A 16006-nucleotide genomic window follows, 5' to 3' on the forward strand; every position below is an offset into this window, starting at 1 on the left:
ACTCTTACGTTTACCTTATTCTGCTCTCCCACAGTGAGGAAACATTATAAGGTGCCATCATGTTGCTAACAATTACATCCCTGAGAGTGTACTTTCTTTGTGAGATTGTCAGCTTAACAACCCACACATAGATGCTGAAATTGACCAGGGAGTTGTGGAATCCACTGACAGTTACTACTCTCATCAACCACCCAAGCAAGGTGAATAAGGGCCTTCATCTGACAAGCACCAAGTCACGTTAACTCATGTCTGGATCTGAAGACTCCATGTTCAAAACTGAGGAAAACCACAGTCTGCAAAATTTCAGCCTAACTGCCAAATGTTATTGAGGGTGGTTAATGTTTGCTTGCAGGGTGGTTTACCTATAATTGCCTGTTTGGCTTTTTTTCCACATGAACTATGTGAAATTAACATCATAAAACTTTGTAGATGGAAACTTCCTATTCATCCACAAAGGGAAACTCGAAGGAATGGCAGGACCATTTTCCAGGCAGCCAACTCACCAACAATACTAGCCCTGACCTGAAGGGCCCAGAGTTAATGCCAAGAAGATTCAATTTCTTGGTGTCACCAAATCTTTGTCTTCTGAACCTCAGTGGACATCCTAAAGGTCTGCTGAGTTGAGCTCACACCCCTACACACAGAGTTGGTACGGACTCATGAAAGGGACCACACAAGTGGCAGGGCTTTTCTTCTTTTCCATTACATTTTTTTAAGTATCAACGTTCAGAAACAGTTCTACGCCAGGGTAAAAATCATCAGCTTTCCAAAAATGACAATTTCTCATTAAATTTTTAAAAGGAGAGATGTGCTGAGAAAGGAGAAAATTGCAGCAGACCACAGAGGAGACAAGTAAAATGAGTCTTTGAGGCTCCCCTGTAACCAGCCTGAACTGGAGACACATTACCCGGAGCAACAGCTAATTCCCACATTAGCTACTGGACCATTGTCAGACTTGCCCTTTGGGGCCAGTCTCAGCTCCTCCTTGGTTGGGTCCTCTCACTGGTCATACAGAAAGCATTGCTATTGGCCATCAGCCCATTGTTGAACCTTAGCTACCTCTGTTACTATAACCAAGACTCAGTACAAAGCAGTCCTCAGGGCCCAGGCTACAGCAAAGCCTTGTAGGTAAAATCACCCAGTGACTTGGGATTTCTAGGAAACTCAATCTCCCTCACGTAGTGAATGGCATTCAGCAGTGAAATGATGTTCCTGCAAGCATCTAGTCAATGTCGTTTTTCTCGAGATTTACCTTTAGATTCACATTTTGCTTTGATGTGTAACAGGGCTTCCCACGTGGCTCAGTAGTAAAGAATCCACTGCCAAAGCAGGAGCTGCAGGAGATGCGGGTTAAATGCCTGGGTCAGGAAGATCCCCTGGAGGAAGAAATGGCAACCCCTTCCAGTATTTTTGCTGGGAGAATCCCATGGACAGAGGAGCCTGGCAAGCTACAGTCCATGGGGTCATGAAAAGAGTGGGACATGACTGAGCACACACGCACACTGATGTGTAATAACATGGCATTGAGGAAGTCAGAAGTCAGGGACTGTCATCTCAGCTCTGTCACCACCTGTATGACCTTGAGCCATCTGCTTATCCTTCCAGAGCCCCAGTTTCCTCATCTATGGAATGAAGTGAAAGTCGCTCAGTCGTGTCTGACTCTTTGCGCCTCCATGGACTATACAGTCCATGGAAATCTCCAGGCCAGAATACTGGAGTGTGTAGCCTTTTCCTTCTCCAGGGGATCTTCCCAACCCAGGGATTGAACCCAGGTCTCCTGCATTGCAGGCAGATTCTTTACCAGCTGAGCCACAAGGGAAGCCCATGGAATGAAGCTGCTGCTGCTGCTGCTAAGTCACATCAGTCGTGTCCGACTCTGTGTGACCCCATGGACTGCAGCCTACCAGGCTCCTCCGTCCACGGGATTTTCCAGGCAAGAGTACTGGAGTGGGGTGCCATTGCCTTCTCCGATAGAATGAAGATGACAGTATTAATAATAATGACACTGATGATAAAGACAATGAATGATATCCCCCTTGCCACACCCACATGCTATGGTAAAGATAGAAAGCCATGAAATAGCTCAGTAAAATGCAAATGGCTATAATAACATAGAATGTCACTCTTGCTGCTAACTTCTAATAAGACTTTACAACACCTGTGTGCAAAGCAAGTAAGGCCAGAAGAAAATCACTGGAGATGGAATACAACCATAGAGAAGAAACATTAGAGTATGATGAACAGCACCTGATAGGCAGTGGAGAAACCCAAGTGCTAGTCCCAAGCCCCTGATAACTAACTGCATGACCTTCTCTCTGGCCCCTGGCAGAAGAAACAGGCTGGATTAGGTCAATTTTCCAGCTTCATAGGAGCAGAAATCTTCTGTCCCATGAAACTGTAGGTGTGACCCGACACATAAAACACATGGGCAGCCCCCATTTTCAAGACAGGAGGCATTTCTCTCACCTCTTCCCCTCAAGAAAGCCTTCAGAAGTAAATTTCCACTGACGCACATCTGCTGCTTCCTGGGAATGTGCGCAGGTAAGGCATGGTCTCCTTTACTGGGTGGTCTTCAGTGAAGCCCTGCGCTGCTCTGTTAACTCTGAAAAAAAAAAAATAAAGCCCTACCTCCTGTTGGCAGCCAGCCAAACAGTCCCCCTCAGCTTAACACTCCTGCGCTGGAAGCAAATGATGACCACAGCTCAGAACAAATGACCTGCAGAAGGCAAGAAAGCCTTGTTAACTCTTCTGATCACACCTTTGGGCTGAGCGTAAAGCCATGCTGCTGCTTTAGGGAGTCAGTCCTGAATTTCCCTGCTAACTGAGGGGAACAAGACCTGTCTAGAAAAGCATATGATGAAGGAATAATTCCTACTGGCTGGTGGGCTAAGTCGGTTGGTGTTTCACAAAGTGATCTGCCCAATTATGTTTTCTTTAAGGGCTTATATGGGCTTCCCAGGTGGCGCTAGTGGTAAAGAACCTGCCTGTTAATGCAAGAGATGCAAGTAGACGCAGGTTCAATCCCAGGGTCAGGAAGATCCCCTGGAGAAGGGAATGGCAACCCACTCCAGTACTCTTGCCTGGAGAATCCCAAGGACAGAGGAGCCTGGTAGGCTACGGCCCATAGGGTCACAAAGAGTCAGACACGACTGAAGTAACTTAGCATGTAAGGGCTCATGGGAATAGTCTGTTTTTCCTGGTTTGGCAGTGGCAGGGACTCTTTAAGATGTGTGTAATGGGTGTGTGGGGGGGCGGGGAAATCCTGAGATCAAGCCCCATAGTTAACAGCCAGCAGATTAGACCTGTGCAAGGACCTATCACCAAAGGTCACTATGTAAAAACAGGCTGATCTCTTAACACAAGTGTCTGAATGTTCATTTTATTCTGTAGGCACAACCATACTTTGATGCCATTTAAAGGATAAAAGATGAGATGTGGTTTTCAAATTTGCTACCAGGTAGTCAAAAACACTCTGTTCTAAATCAGTCAATTTTGATGGTAAAAAATTTCACTTGGGACCTCTATGAACACACGGGACTGCAGCACTGAGTTCTAAAGCCCAAGCAACAAGTTCTCCTTTTTTTTTTTTCCTGAAATACAGTGTAGATTTTATATGAAATATTTCCTGAGTCTTCTTGAAAAACTAAAGAAAATGTGAAATGATTGAAAAAAGGTATTCTGTAAGGTTTCTCTTTGCCACCCTCCCCTCACAACCCTCCAATAATGCATGTGAAGGTACACTTTTTAAAACTTTGATCTTCCATTAGCAAATTCCTTCAAGTCAAATGCACTTCATTTTCCCCCTCACACTTGAGTTTTAAATGGTCATTTGAAATCTAAGCAGAACCGGACGCTCAGGCTGCAAAATAGCCATCTGAAGCATGATTGCTCTGCTGCATTTGGGAGGCACTTCACTGGGTAAATTTCTGTCCTTGGAAGCACTTCTTCTCACTGAAGTGAACAGAAGCTGCCTGAACACATTTGAAAAACTGATTTACCCTTTAAGATCTCATTTGATTGATCTTCCCTGCACTTCTCTCTCTCGAGTAGGCAAGCTGTAAGCATTAGTCAGTGTACCAAAAAACCCAGGAAAGATGAATAAAGAACAACCCCTGTGATGAGTTGCTAAATTAAAGTGGGAAGAAAACAAATGCTACCCAATGTCAACAGAGCTCAGCATTCTCTCCTGAAATGGGAGCCAGAATAGGGACAGAGAGGGTGCTGGCTAAAGACTGGAAAAGCAGCCGTGACCTAAGAATTCCTGTGATAGATTCCTCCTGCCCATACACCCACCAAAAAAAGGATTCCCTTCTCCTCTGCCCATCTCCTAAAATCAGCAAACACAGGTGGGCTCCTTTGTTAAGGCCAAAACAAAAAGCCCTAATCCTGGCAATGTGACATTCTACTGTAGCCACAGCCACCCTGGCAATGTGACAGGACTGGTTACATCCCACGGCTGAGATGGGTTCAGTGTCAACAAAGCCCACACCTCACTGAGAATCTGCACACACTTACCATCTACCAAACCCTGGATCAAACACCGCAAGAGGAATTGGAAAGAAAAAGGCAATGGCAAATAATCTTTACGCTATGGGATTTGTAACAAATTGCTATTCAGTGTACACTAAAATTCTCAGTAATTCAAGTGAAAAAAGAATGGGAGCAAGGGATTTTGGATTGATGGGCCCAGAGTAACAGATATTTAGACAGGAAAACTTTGAGGTGCCTTTCATCTCAAAAAACTTTCATCTGGTAAAGAATCTGAAACAATGGGTATCAAGTATATTGTGGTTTTACCATAAATGACATGCAAACACCTATTTGACTGTTTTGGTCCAAAAGCCAATGGTCCTAACATGTTGGGTTTCTGCCCAGCTGCCTAACTGACTGAATGGACAGATGGATGGATGGATGGATGGACAGACAGGTGGACAGATGGATGGAGGGATGGGTGGTCAACTGGTTGGCTGCATAACTGATTGGCTGGATAAATGGATGGGCTATATATAGTCCATGGGGTCGCAAAGAGTCGGACATGACTGAGCGACTAAGCATACATACAGCATAACGGGATGGATGGATAAATTGATGGATGGAAGAGTACCTGCAGGCAGCCCTGTATGCATGAATTGGCCCCTAATACTGGTCCACCATCACTATCAGCCCTTGGCTCCTCAAACCTCACATTTTTTGCTCCTGCCGCTGCTCCCACCTAATACAAAGACAGTGTAGCAACAGAGGGGTTGATGTTTTACCCTGCACAGAAGGTCACAAAGGTAAGCATGATCAGAAACGTGTTTGAGAAATATCACCTTGGTTGCAGTGTGGAGAATGCTGTGGAGGGGAAAAAGCCAGGGAGATTAGATGAAAGCTATGACACGAATCCCTGCAAAATAATATGAAGGCTTCAGATAAATTGGTGGCAACAGAAACAGAGATTAAAGGTCAGAATTGGGACAGAAGAGATAATCTCAACAAGGCTTGATGATAGACTGTTTTGCAGATGAGGCAGAGAGCGGGTCTAGACATTTGATACTTGAAGTGCAGTATACAGACCAACAGCACCTGCATCACCTGGGAGGCTTGCTAAAAATGCAGAATCTCAGGCTCCACCTCAGACCTATTGATTCAGAATCTGCATTTTTAACCAGATCCCAGTTGATTCATGTCCACAGAATTAAGTTGGGAAGTGCTGTTCAGAAAGCTCTCAGGTTCATATGAAAGCTGGCCATCCACTGAAAGACAAAACTGGGTTTGGCTTTTGACAGGTTGGAGTTACGGTGTTTGAAAGATATTCTATTTATTCAACAAACATTAATTGACTGCTATAGACAAAGGCTCTGGAAGACAGACAAGAAAGACAGTCCCTGGCCTTAGAGAGCTCATATCGGCTATTACAAAAAAAAACTTTTTTTAAAGGCAATGGTGTGGTGAATGCCATGTCTGATATATTCACATGCTACAAGTTCATCTTCCTACTTTCATACTAGAGTCAAGAACCAGCCAGGGTCCTGCTTGAACAGGCTCAGGCTGAATGCAGAAGACCTTTCTTCAAACTGCTCAGCCAATGAGAAGCCCACATCATCCTTCAAGTAGACATACCGATGACTTAGTCAGGACCCCGGGGCTTCTTTCTTTCAAATTGTGTAGTTGGAAGGAGGAAGTAGGAGAATATCTGACAGGGTACATCATTGGCTCATTAGGTGCTGATGAGCTATCATTTCTATCTGCTGTCTTACAGGTCACATCTTTGAAAGGCGTAAAGTCAAAGAGACATTAAAGTAGCAATAGCATGTGACCAATTAAATACTTCTTCAAAAACTTACTAGGCGGATAGAGAGCATATCACTTTGGCTCAACCAGTGGTTGCTTCCATTTATCCCATCCCTTCAAATTCATTACCAACAAGAGAGCAAAAGCCATCAAGCAACCAGGCAATGGTCCTTATCTAAGTCTGAGCAGCATTTCAACGGTTCCCTCCTGACTAGAAAGTCCTCTTTGCTTTCTTCAATGCCATCTTTTCCATCTCTGTTTGCTAATGTCACTATGGTCTATGTGTTTTGCTCCCCCAGGGATTCATTTCTTGACAATATATTTAAACTTAGAAAACCAGAGACTCAACTTATTTTGAGAACAAAATATTTCCCAGTAGAACTCGAAGTGGTTTTAAGGCATGATCTGATTATCAATTTAGCATCTTCCTGAGTTCAGTGATAGTAAGTATTCATTTCTACTTTGCCATCAAAGAGACAGAAGCAGAGAACACTTCAGGGGCTTTGTCCAGAGTTACTGTGCTGAGCTGGGAATGGAACCTGGGAACCCACACTCCAAGGGATAGGACCATCTACCACAGGCCCTCCTCATATGTAACAGCATTTGTAAATAGATTACTCAGATGTACAATAAAAAAACAGATATCAAGGCATGAGAAAATGTCTACAAAGCTCCATAAAATTTCTGCAGTGCCCCGATTTCTGCAAAAATGTTATTTTCCCCTCTAGAATCCAACACTACATTGAATATTTTGCAAAGATGACATGACTCCTTACAGTAACTATTCCCCAGTTTAAAAAAAAATTATCATTTGGTAAAGTCTTGTTCTTCACCTGTCCCACATCATCAAAGGTAAACTAAAATATCTCAAAATCCTTTGGATATGCACTTGAGCTGAATTTCATCTCTTCTTAATATCTCCAGCTCAGGCTGGAAACCAGGAATATTTATAGAGCACACTGAAAACACTAATGATTCCAAGCTTCATCTAATATATGCAAAAATCAGATAATGTAAATGTTTGGGGACCATTAAAGCATTTCAAGCTAAAGGGAAGAGTAATGATAGCTACGAGTCATGGAAGTTTAAACATTTTAGGTTTTTATATAAGAATATTTGAAATGGCAAATGAGTTATAAATAGACACCCTCATATATATTCCTCTGAGAATGGAGAAAAACTAGACACAATCAATCCTTACTTAGTCTGAGATGTGGACCATAGACATAGATAACTGATAACCACAAAATGATATTCTTTGTTATTAGAAAAAAATGGACTAACTGAGTAGCTTTTAAATAAAGCAATACATTGTGATATTAACAACACTCAGTTTTTCTGATAACATTTTGACATTTTACAATGAAATCATAAAGCTAAATGATAAATAATACCAAAATAGCAATTTATACTTTATAAAGCCCTTTCACTTACCTTATAGCATTTGTGCCTCAGAACAATCCCATGAAGTTTTTACAAATTTTACAAATGAGGGAATCAAAGATCAGAACTAGATTTAGTGATTTGCCCAAAGTCTCACAAGTGGTAAGTGAAACAGCCATCACCTAGCTCAAGTCTGCATGACTCCAAATCCTAGGGTAAAGATGACTTAGCTGAGCTCATGGTAAATGTCCTTACCATACCACACACATAAGAAGGGGGACCCAAGGAAATTTTCAGAGTTGATGAATGTGACTATTAACTTGACTGTGGCGATGATGTCACAGAAATGAGAACCCTAACCCTATGTGCAAACTCATCATCAAATTGTATCCATTAAATGTGTGCAGCTTCTTATATATCAATTATACCTCAATAAAGCCCCCTTTTCAAAAAGATGGAATAGCTGACTCTAGATTCCTGAGAATAAATGTCTCCATTAATAATTTGACCACTTATAGACAATGTCTATAATGTTATTTATCTTACCCTAAAACTTTCACTCTTTACTTCTCCTTGAACAATTGTGATCTAGAGAAATCTAAGCTTTTGCAGAGTCGTAGAGAAAGGGAAGAAAAAATAAAGACAGGTATTTATTCTTCAGTGAACGTACTTCATGGCAAAAATTTGCGTTTGTTCTGTTCCCCAATGCATGGTACATGCCATGGGAAACAATGGGCATCCAAATGGCAAGGATGATAGATGCCCTGGCCCTCCCTCACTCACAGTCCTGCTGCTAGATGGAGGTCAGCAAGGCCTTCACACCATTCTGCATAGCTTCCTCTTGTCAATCCGTTCCCAATAGTCTTGTCTCATTCTTTCCACTATCATTTAGGTCCAGTTTCCCTGATTTTACCCTCAGCAACTAGTAAGAACAATTTGTCTATATATTGCAAATTAAATTTTTTTTACATATTTAGAAATTACTTTAAACAAGCTAATGAGATAAGCACCTTGTGACTCTGAGCCTGTATCTGCAGCCCTGAGTTCTCAAGCCACAAATCTACTGCCTCTGGGCATCCAACATTGTGACTCCATAGTCTCCTCAAATTCCATGTGTATAAAAGTAGCCTCATCCACCATCCCCTTGCCCATCACAGTTCCTCCTCCAGTCTGTCCAAGCCAGAAACCTTGGAGGAAATTCCTTGCCCCAGCTCTCACCCTCACTATCCATAGCCTTTAGTCACCACATTCTTTCCAGTCTTCCTCCTAAATATCTCCTGAATCTTCTCACCTCTACACGCCCATGAGAGCTCAGTTGGTAAAGAATCTGCCTGCAATACAGGAGACCCTGGTTCAATTCCTGGGTCGGGAAGATCCGCTGGAGGAGGAATAGGCTACCCACTCCAATATTCTTGGGCTTCCCATGTGGTTCAGCTGGTAAAGAATCTGCCTGCAACATGGGAGACCTGGGTTTGATCCCTGGGTTGGGAAGATCCCCTGGAGAGGGGAAAGGCTACCCACTCCAGTATTCTGGCCTGGAGAATTCCATGGACTATAGTCCATCGGGTCGCAAAGAGTCAGACACGACTAAGCGACTTTGACTTCACTACACACCCACAGCCACTCTTCCAAGCCAAGCTACCAAGCCCTCTTCCCAGCACAATTCCATAGCCTTCCAACGGGGCTCCATGCTGAGTGTTCTTACTTCTTCCCAGTCCCTTCTCCACACAGCAGCCAAAGTGAATTAGTTAAAATTAAAGCACGTTACTACCCTGCTTAAAATGTCCCAATGCCTTCTCTCTGCTCTCAGGATAAAGTCCAAATAGGCTCACACCCTGCAAGACTCTATGTGCCCTGGCTTCTATCTAGTTCTGAGAGCACAGATCTCATCCCAGCTCCTAAGTACAAGCCCTGCTCCCTCATGTAGCTGTGCCTTTACTCATGCTGTTTGCTAAGGTTCTACCCTGTCACTTCTCTGTAGATCCTTGGAGACAGCTCAAGGGTCACCTCCTTCAGCAGAGTCTTTCCTGATTTGAGATACCCTTCTCTCCATCATCACAGTAACCCGTGTTCCCCTTTATTACAGCACTGATCACTCTATTTATTAATATTTCTCTCCCCTCACTAGTCTGAGAAGTCTCTAAAGTCAGTGGCTATGGTACTGCCAGCTCTGTAATTCCAGGACCTGACACAGTGCCTGCTATATAGAAAGGTACTCAGTACATACTGAATGAATTAGTTAATAGGAAAGATTTCAACTAAGTCAAAATAAGTCATGTTACAGACTTGAATCAAGCTATCAATAATATGAATGGGTGAAATATTCCAATCAAAAGACACAGACTGTCAGATGGATTTTTTTTTTAGAAAAAACAAGGTCCAAATATAGTTATCCACAAGAAATACATGTTACATTTAACAATAGAAATAATCTGAGTAAAAAGGGAGGAGAAAAGATATATCATGGAAATAAAAACCATAAGAAGTATGGGTTGCCTATGCCAATATCAGAGAAAACAGGCTTTATTAAATGTTACTAGAGATAATAAGGGAACTTTTATAATGACAAAGGGAATAATGCATTAGGAAAATATATTAATCAGAAATAGACATGCAGCTAACAAGAGCCCAAAAACACATAAAGCAGAAATTCCCAGGCTTAAAGGGACAAATACAAAACACAATAATAATTGTTGGAGACATCAGTATCCCAATTTCAATAACAGGTAGAACAACCAGAAAAGGATCAGCAAGAAATAGAAGACTTAAACACTACAATAAATCATCAAAACTTAGCAGGTATCTACAGAACACTTCACCATCAGCAGCAGAATATAATCCTCTCAAATGCACATAGAACATTCTCCAGGATAGACCATATGTTAGGATATGGAATATATTTAAAAGGAATGAATCATACAACATATGTTCTCTGACTACAATGGAATAAAATTATAAACAATGTAAAGAAGAAAATTTGGAAATTCAAAAATATGTGGAAATTAAACAATGAACTCTTAAATAACCAATGGTTCAAAGAAGAAAGCACAAGGGAAATTAGCAAATCTTTGAGATAATTTAAATGAAATAAAACATACCAAAACTTATGGGATGCAGCTAAAGTGGTGCTTAGAGGAAATTATAGAGCTGCAAATGCTTATATTTTAAAAAAAGAGAAAGATCTCAATTCAATAACCTGTCTACTGCAAAACACTTAAAGAACACATTAAACCTCAAGCAAGCAGAAGAAAAGAAATATTACAGACTACAGTGGGAATTGAGAGTTAAGAAAAAACAAAAATCAGTGAAACCAAAAGTTGGTTCTCTATAAAGATTAAACAAAACTGACAAACATTAACCTAAACTGACAAACAAAATAGAAGACTTAATTACTAAAATCAAAAAATGAATGAAGGGATAATTGGGAAGGAGAATGAGATGGTGGAGGAGTAGGTGGAAGTGTAGTACATCTCTCTCCACGGATACATCAGGAATACACCTTCAGACACAAAAATGCATGTGGAACACCAGCTGAGAACAGAAAGAAGGACCTGACCAGTGGAAAAGAATATATAAAGAACTACACAAAACGAGATCAAACCCTGAGCCTTTGGAGTGTGAGCACTGATTCCAAGACCCTAGACTGCCAGAGAACTAACCCTAGGGAGTATCAAATAGTGAGAACTCACACAAAGGAAGCCACTTTAATACAAGACCTGGCATCACCCAAGCACCAGTAGCACCCTGTGCAGGATGCCTCATCCAAACAACAAATAAAACAAAAATACAAACCCAATCAACGGCAGACAGGAGTACCACCTCACTCAGCCTTGCCCATCAGAGGAAAAACAAACAAAACTTCAGCAGAAATCTCACCCAATACGAAGCTCACACAAACCACTGGACCAACCTGAGGAGGCAAGAAACCAAAAGGAAGAGAGAATTCAACCTTCTTCAGTGAAAGAATTCAACTTTCCTTGAAGCCTGGGAAAAGCACACCTCAAACACAGTAACTTTAAAAAAATGAAAAGGCAGAAAAATACTGCACAAATTAAGGAACAAGCTAGGAACACAGAAGTCCAAATAAATGAAGAGGAAAGAGGAAAAGTACCTGAAAAATAATTCAGAATAATGATAGTAAAGATGATCAAAAACCTTGGAAACAAAATGGAGAAAATGCAAGAATCAACTAACAAACACCTAGAAGAATTAAATAATAAGCACACAGAGGCAAACAACACAATTACTGAAATTACTCTAGGAGGAATCAATAGCAGAATATCTGAAGCAGAAGAACGAATCAGTGAGCTGGAAATCAAATGGTGGAAACAACTTCGGAAGAGCAGAATAAAGTAAAAAGAATGAAAAGAGCTAAGGACAGTCTCAGGGACCTCTGGGACCATCTCAAACACACCAACATTCAAATTATAGAGGTCTGAGAAAAAGAAAGGGTATGAGAAAATTTTTGAAGAGATTATAGGTGAAAATTTCCCCAACATGGAAAAAGAAATAGCCAATCAAGTCCAAGAGGCACAAAGATTTCCATACAGGATAAACCCAAGGAGAAGAGCACCAAGACACATACTAATCAAACTAACAAAGACTAAACACAACGGAAGAATATTAAAAGCAGCAAGGGAAAAGCAACTAGTAACATACAAGGGAAACCCCATATGCTTAACAGCTGATCTTTCAGCAGAAACTCTGCAGGCCAGAAGGGAATGGCAGGATATATTTAAAGTGCTGAAAGGGAAAAATCTACAACCAAGATTACTGTACCCAGCAAGGATCTCATTCAAAATTGATGGAGAAATAAAAAGCTTTTCAGACAAGCAAAAAATCAAAGAGAATTCAGTACCATCAAACCAGTTTTACAACAAATGTTAAAGAGACTTATATAGTCAAGAAACACAAGAGAAGAAAAATATCTACAAAATCAATCCCAAACAATTAGAAAGTGGCAATAGGAACATATATATCAATAATTACTTTAAATGTAAATGGATTAAATGCTCCAACCAAAAGACACAGACTGGCTGAATGCATACAAAAACAAGACCCATACATATGCTGTCTACAAGAAACCCACTTCAGACTTCAAAACACGTATAGACTTAAAGTGAGAGGCTGGAAAAATATATTCCATGCAAATGGGAAGCAAAAGAAAGCTCAGGTAGTAATCCTCATATCAGACAAAATAGACCTTAAAGAAGATTCCAAGAGATAAAGAAGGACACTACATAATGATCAAAGGATCAATCCAAGAGGAAGACATAACAATTGTAAATATCTATGCACCCAACATAGAAGCACCTTAATACATGAAACACTAACAGACACAAAGGAGAAATTGACAGTAACACAATAATAATAGGACACCCCACTCACGCCAGTGGACAGATCATGAAAACAGAAAATTAATAAGGAAACACAAGTCTTAAATGATACATTAGATGAGGTGGATCTCATTGATATCTTCAGGACATTCCATCCAAATTCAGAAGAATATACCTTCTTTTCAAGTGCACATGGAACATTCTCCAGGATAGACCACATCTTGGGTCACAAATCAAACCTCAGTAAACTTAAGAAAATTGAAATTGTATCAAGCATCTTCTCCAATGACAACGCTATGAGACTAGATATCAATTACAAGAAAAAAACTGGAATAAACACAAACACATGGAGATTAAACAGCACATTTCTAAATAACCAACAGGTTACTGAAGAAATCAAAAGGGAAATCAAAAAATTTCTAGAAACAAATGACAATGAAAACACAACAACTCAAAACCTATGGGATGCAGCAAAAGCAGTTCTAAGAGGGAAGTTTATAGCAATACAATCCTACCTCAAGAAACAAGAAAAACAACCTAACTTTACACCTAAAACAGCTGGAAAAAGAAGAAAAAAACTTCAAAATTATTAGAAGGAAAGAAATCACAAAGATCTGAGCAGAAATAAATGAAAAAGAAATAAAAGAAACAATAGTAAAGATTAATAAAATTAAAAATTGGTTCTTTGAGAACATAAACAAAATTGACAAACCCTTAGCCAGACTCACCAAGAAAAAAAAGAGAGAAGAATCAAATCAACAAAATTAGAAATCAAAAAGGAGAGGTTACAACAGACAATGCAGAAATACAAAGGATTATAAGAGACTACTATGAACTATATGGCAATAAAATAGATAATCTGGGAGAAATGGACAGATTCTTAGAAAAGTTCAATTTTCCAAGACTGAATCAGGAAGAAATAGAAATTATGAACAACCCAATTACAAGCACTGAAGTTGAAGCTTGTGATCAAAAATCTCCCAAAAAACAAAAGCCCAGGACCAGATGGCTTCACAGGAGAATTCTATCAAACACTTAAAGAGCTAATGCATATCCTTCTAAAACTCTTTCAAAAAATTGCAGAGGAAGGAACACTTTCAAACTCATTCTATGAGGCCACCGTCACCCTGAAACCGAAAGCAAAGACAACACAAAAAAAGAAAACTACAGGCCAATATCACTGATGAACATAGATGCAAAAATCCTCAACAAAATTTTGGCAAACAGAATTCAGCAACACATCAAAAAGCTCATACACCATGATCAAGTTGGGTTTAATCCAGGGATGCAAGGATTCCTCAATATATGGAAATCAATCAATGTGATACACCATATTAACAAATTGAAAGATAAAAACCATATGATAATCTCAATTGATGCAGAAAAAGCCTTTGACAAAATTCAGCACCTATTTATAATTAAAACTCCTCAAAAAATCGGCATAGAAGGAACCTACCTCAACATAGTAAAGGCCATATATGATATGCCTACAGCAAACATTATTCTCAATGGTGAAAAACTGAAAGCATTCCCACTAAGATCAGGAACAAGACAAGGGTGTCCACTTTCACCACTATTATTCAAAATAGTTCTGGAAGTCCTAGTTATAGCAATCAGAGAAGAAACAGAAATAAAAGGAATCCAGATCAGAAAAGAAGAAGTAAAGTTCTCACTGTTTGCAGATGACATGATACTGTACATAGAACACCCTAAAGATACTATCAGAAAATTACTGGAGCTAATCAGTGAATTTAGCAAAGTTGCAGGATACAAAATCAATACACAGAAATCACTTGCATTTCTATACACTAACAATGAAAAATCAGAAAGAGCAATTAAGGAATCAGTCCCATTCACTACTGCAATGAAAAGAATTAAATATATAGGAATAAACTTACCTAAGGAGATGAAAGAACTGTACACAGAAAATTATAAGACACTAATAAAAGAAACCAAAATTGACATAAACAGATGGAGAGATATTCCATGTTCCTGGGTTGGAAGAATCAATATTGTGAAAATGACTATACTACCAAATGTAATCTACAGACTCAGTGCAACACCTATCAAATTACCAATGGCATTTTTCACAGAACTAGAACAAAAATTTTCACAATTCATATGGAAACACAGAAGATCCCGGATAGCCAAAGCAGTCTTGAGAAAGAACAATGGAGCTGGAGGAATCAACCTTCCTGACTTCAGATAATACTGCAAAGCTACAGTCATCAAGACTGAATGGTACTGGCACAAAATACAGAAATATAGACCAAAGGAACAAGATAGAAAGCCCAGAAATAAACCCATGCACCTATAGGTACCTTATTTTTGACAAAGGAGGCAAGAATATACAATGGGGCAAAGACAGCCTCTTCAATAAATGGTGCTGGGTAAACTGGACAGCTACATGTAAAAGAATGAAATTAGAACACTTCCTAACACCATACACAAAGATAAACTCAAAATGAACTAAAGACCTAAATGTAAGACCAGAAACTATAAGACTCTTAGATGAAAACATAGGCAGAACACTTGTTGACATAAATCAAAGCAAGATCCTCTATGACCCACATCCTAGAGTGAGAAATAAAAACCAAAGTAAACAAATGGGACCTGATTAAACTTAAAAGCTTTTGCATAGCAAAGGAAACTATAAGCAAGGTGAAAAGACAATCCTCAGAATGGGAGAAAATAATTGCAAATGAAACAACTGACAAAGGATTAATTTCCAAAATATACAAGCAGCTGATACAACTCAATACCAGAAAAACAAACAACTCAATCAAAAAGTGGGAAAAAGACTTAAACTGACATTTCTCCAAAGAAGACTTACAGATGGCTAACAAACACCTGAAAAGATGCTCAACATCGCTCATTATTAGAGAAATGCAAATCAAAACTACAATGAGGTATCACCTCACACCGGTCAGAATGGCCCTCATCAAAAAGTCTACAAACAATAAATGCTGGGAAGGGTGTGGAGAAAAGGGAACACTCTTGCACTGCTGGTGGGA

The 16006-nt window shown here is 39.9% G+C and overlaps 1 protein-coding gene across 3 annotated transcripts in view; it reads right to left on the bottom strand.

Moving 5' to 3' along the window:
- Positions 1–16006, bottom strand: part of HS6ST2 (heparan sulfate 6-O-sulfotransferase 2) — a 332949-nt gene that overhangs the window by 291403 nt on the left and 25540 nt on the right. The gene's annotated exons all lie outside the window — the stretch shown is intronic.

The sequence above is a fragment of the Cervus elaphus genome, chromosome X (assembly GCF_910594005.1).
Source record: "Cervus elaphus chromosome X, mCerEla1.1, whole genome shotgun sequence".
Classification (NCBI taxonomy): Eukaryota; Metazoa; Chordata; class Mammalia; order Artiodactyla; family Cervidae; genus Cervus; species Cervus elaphus.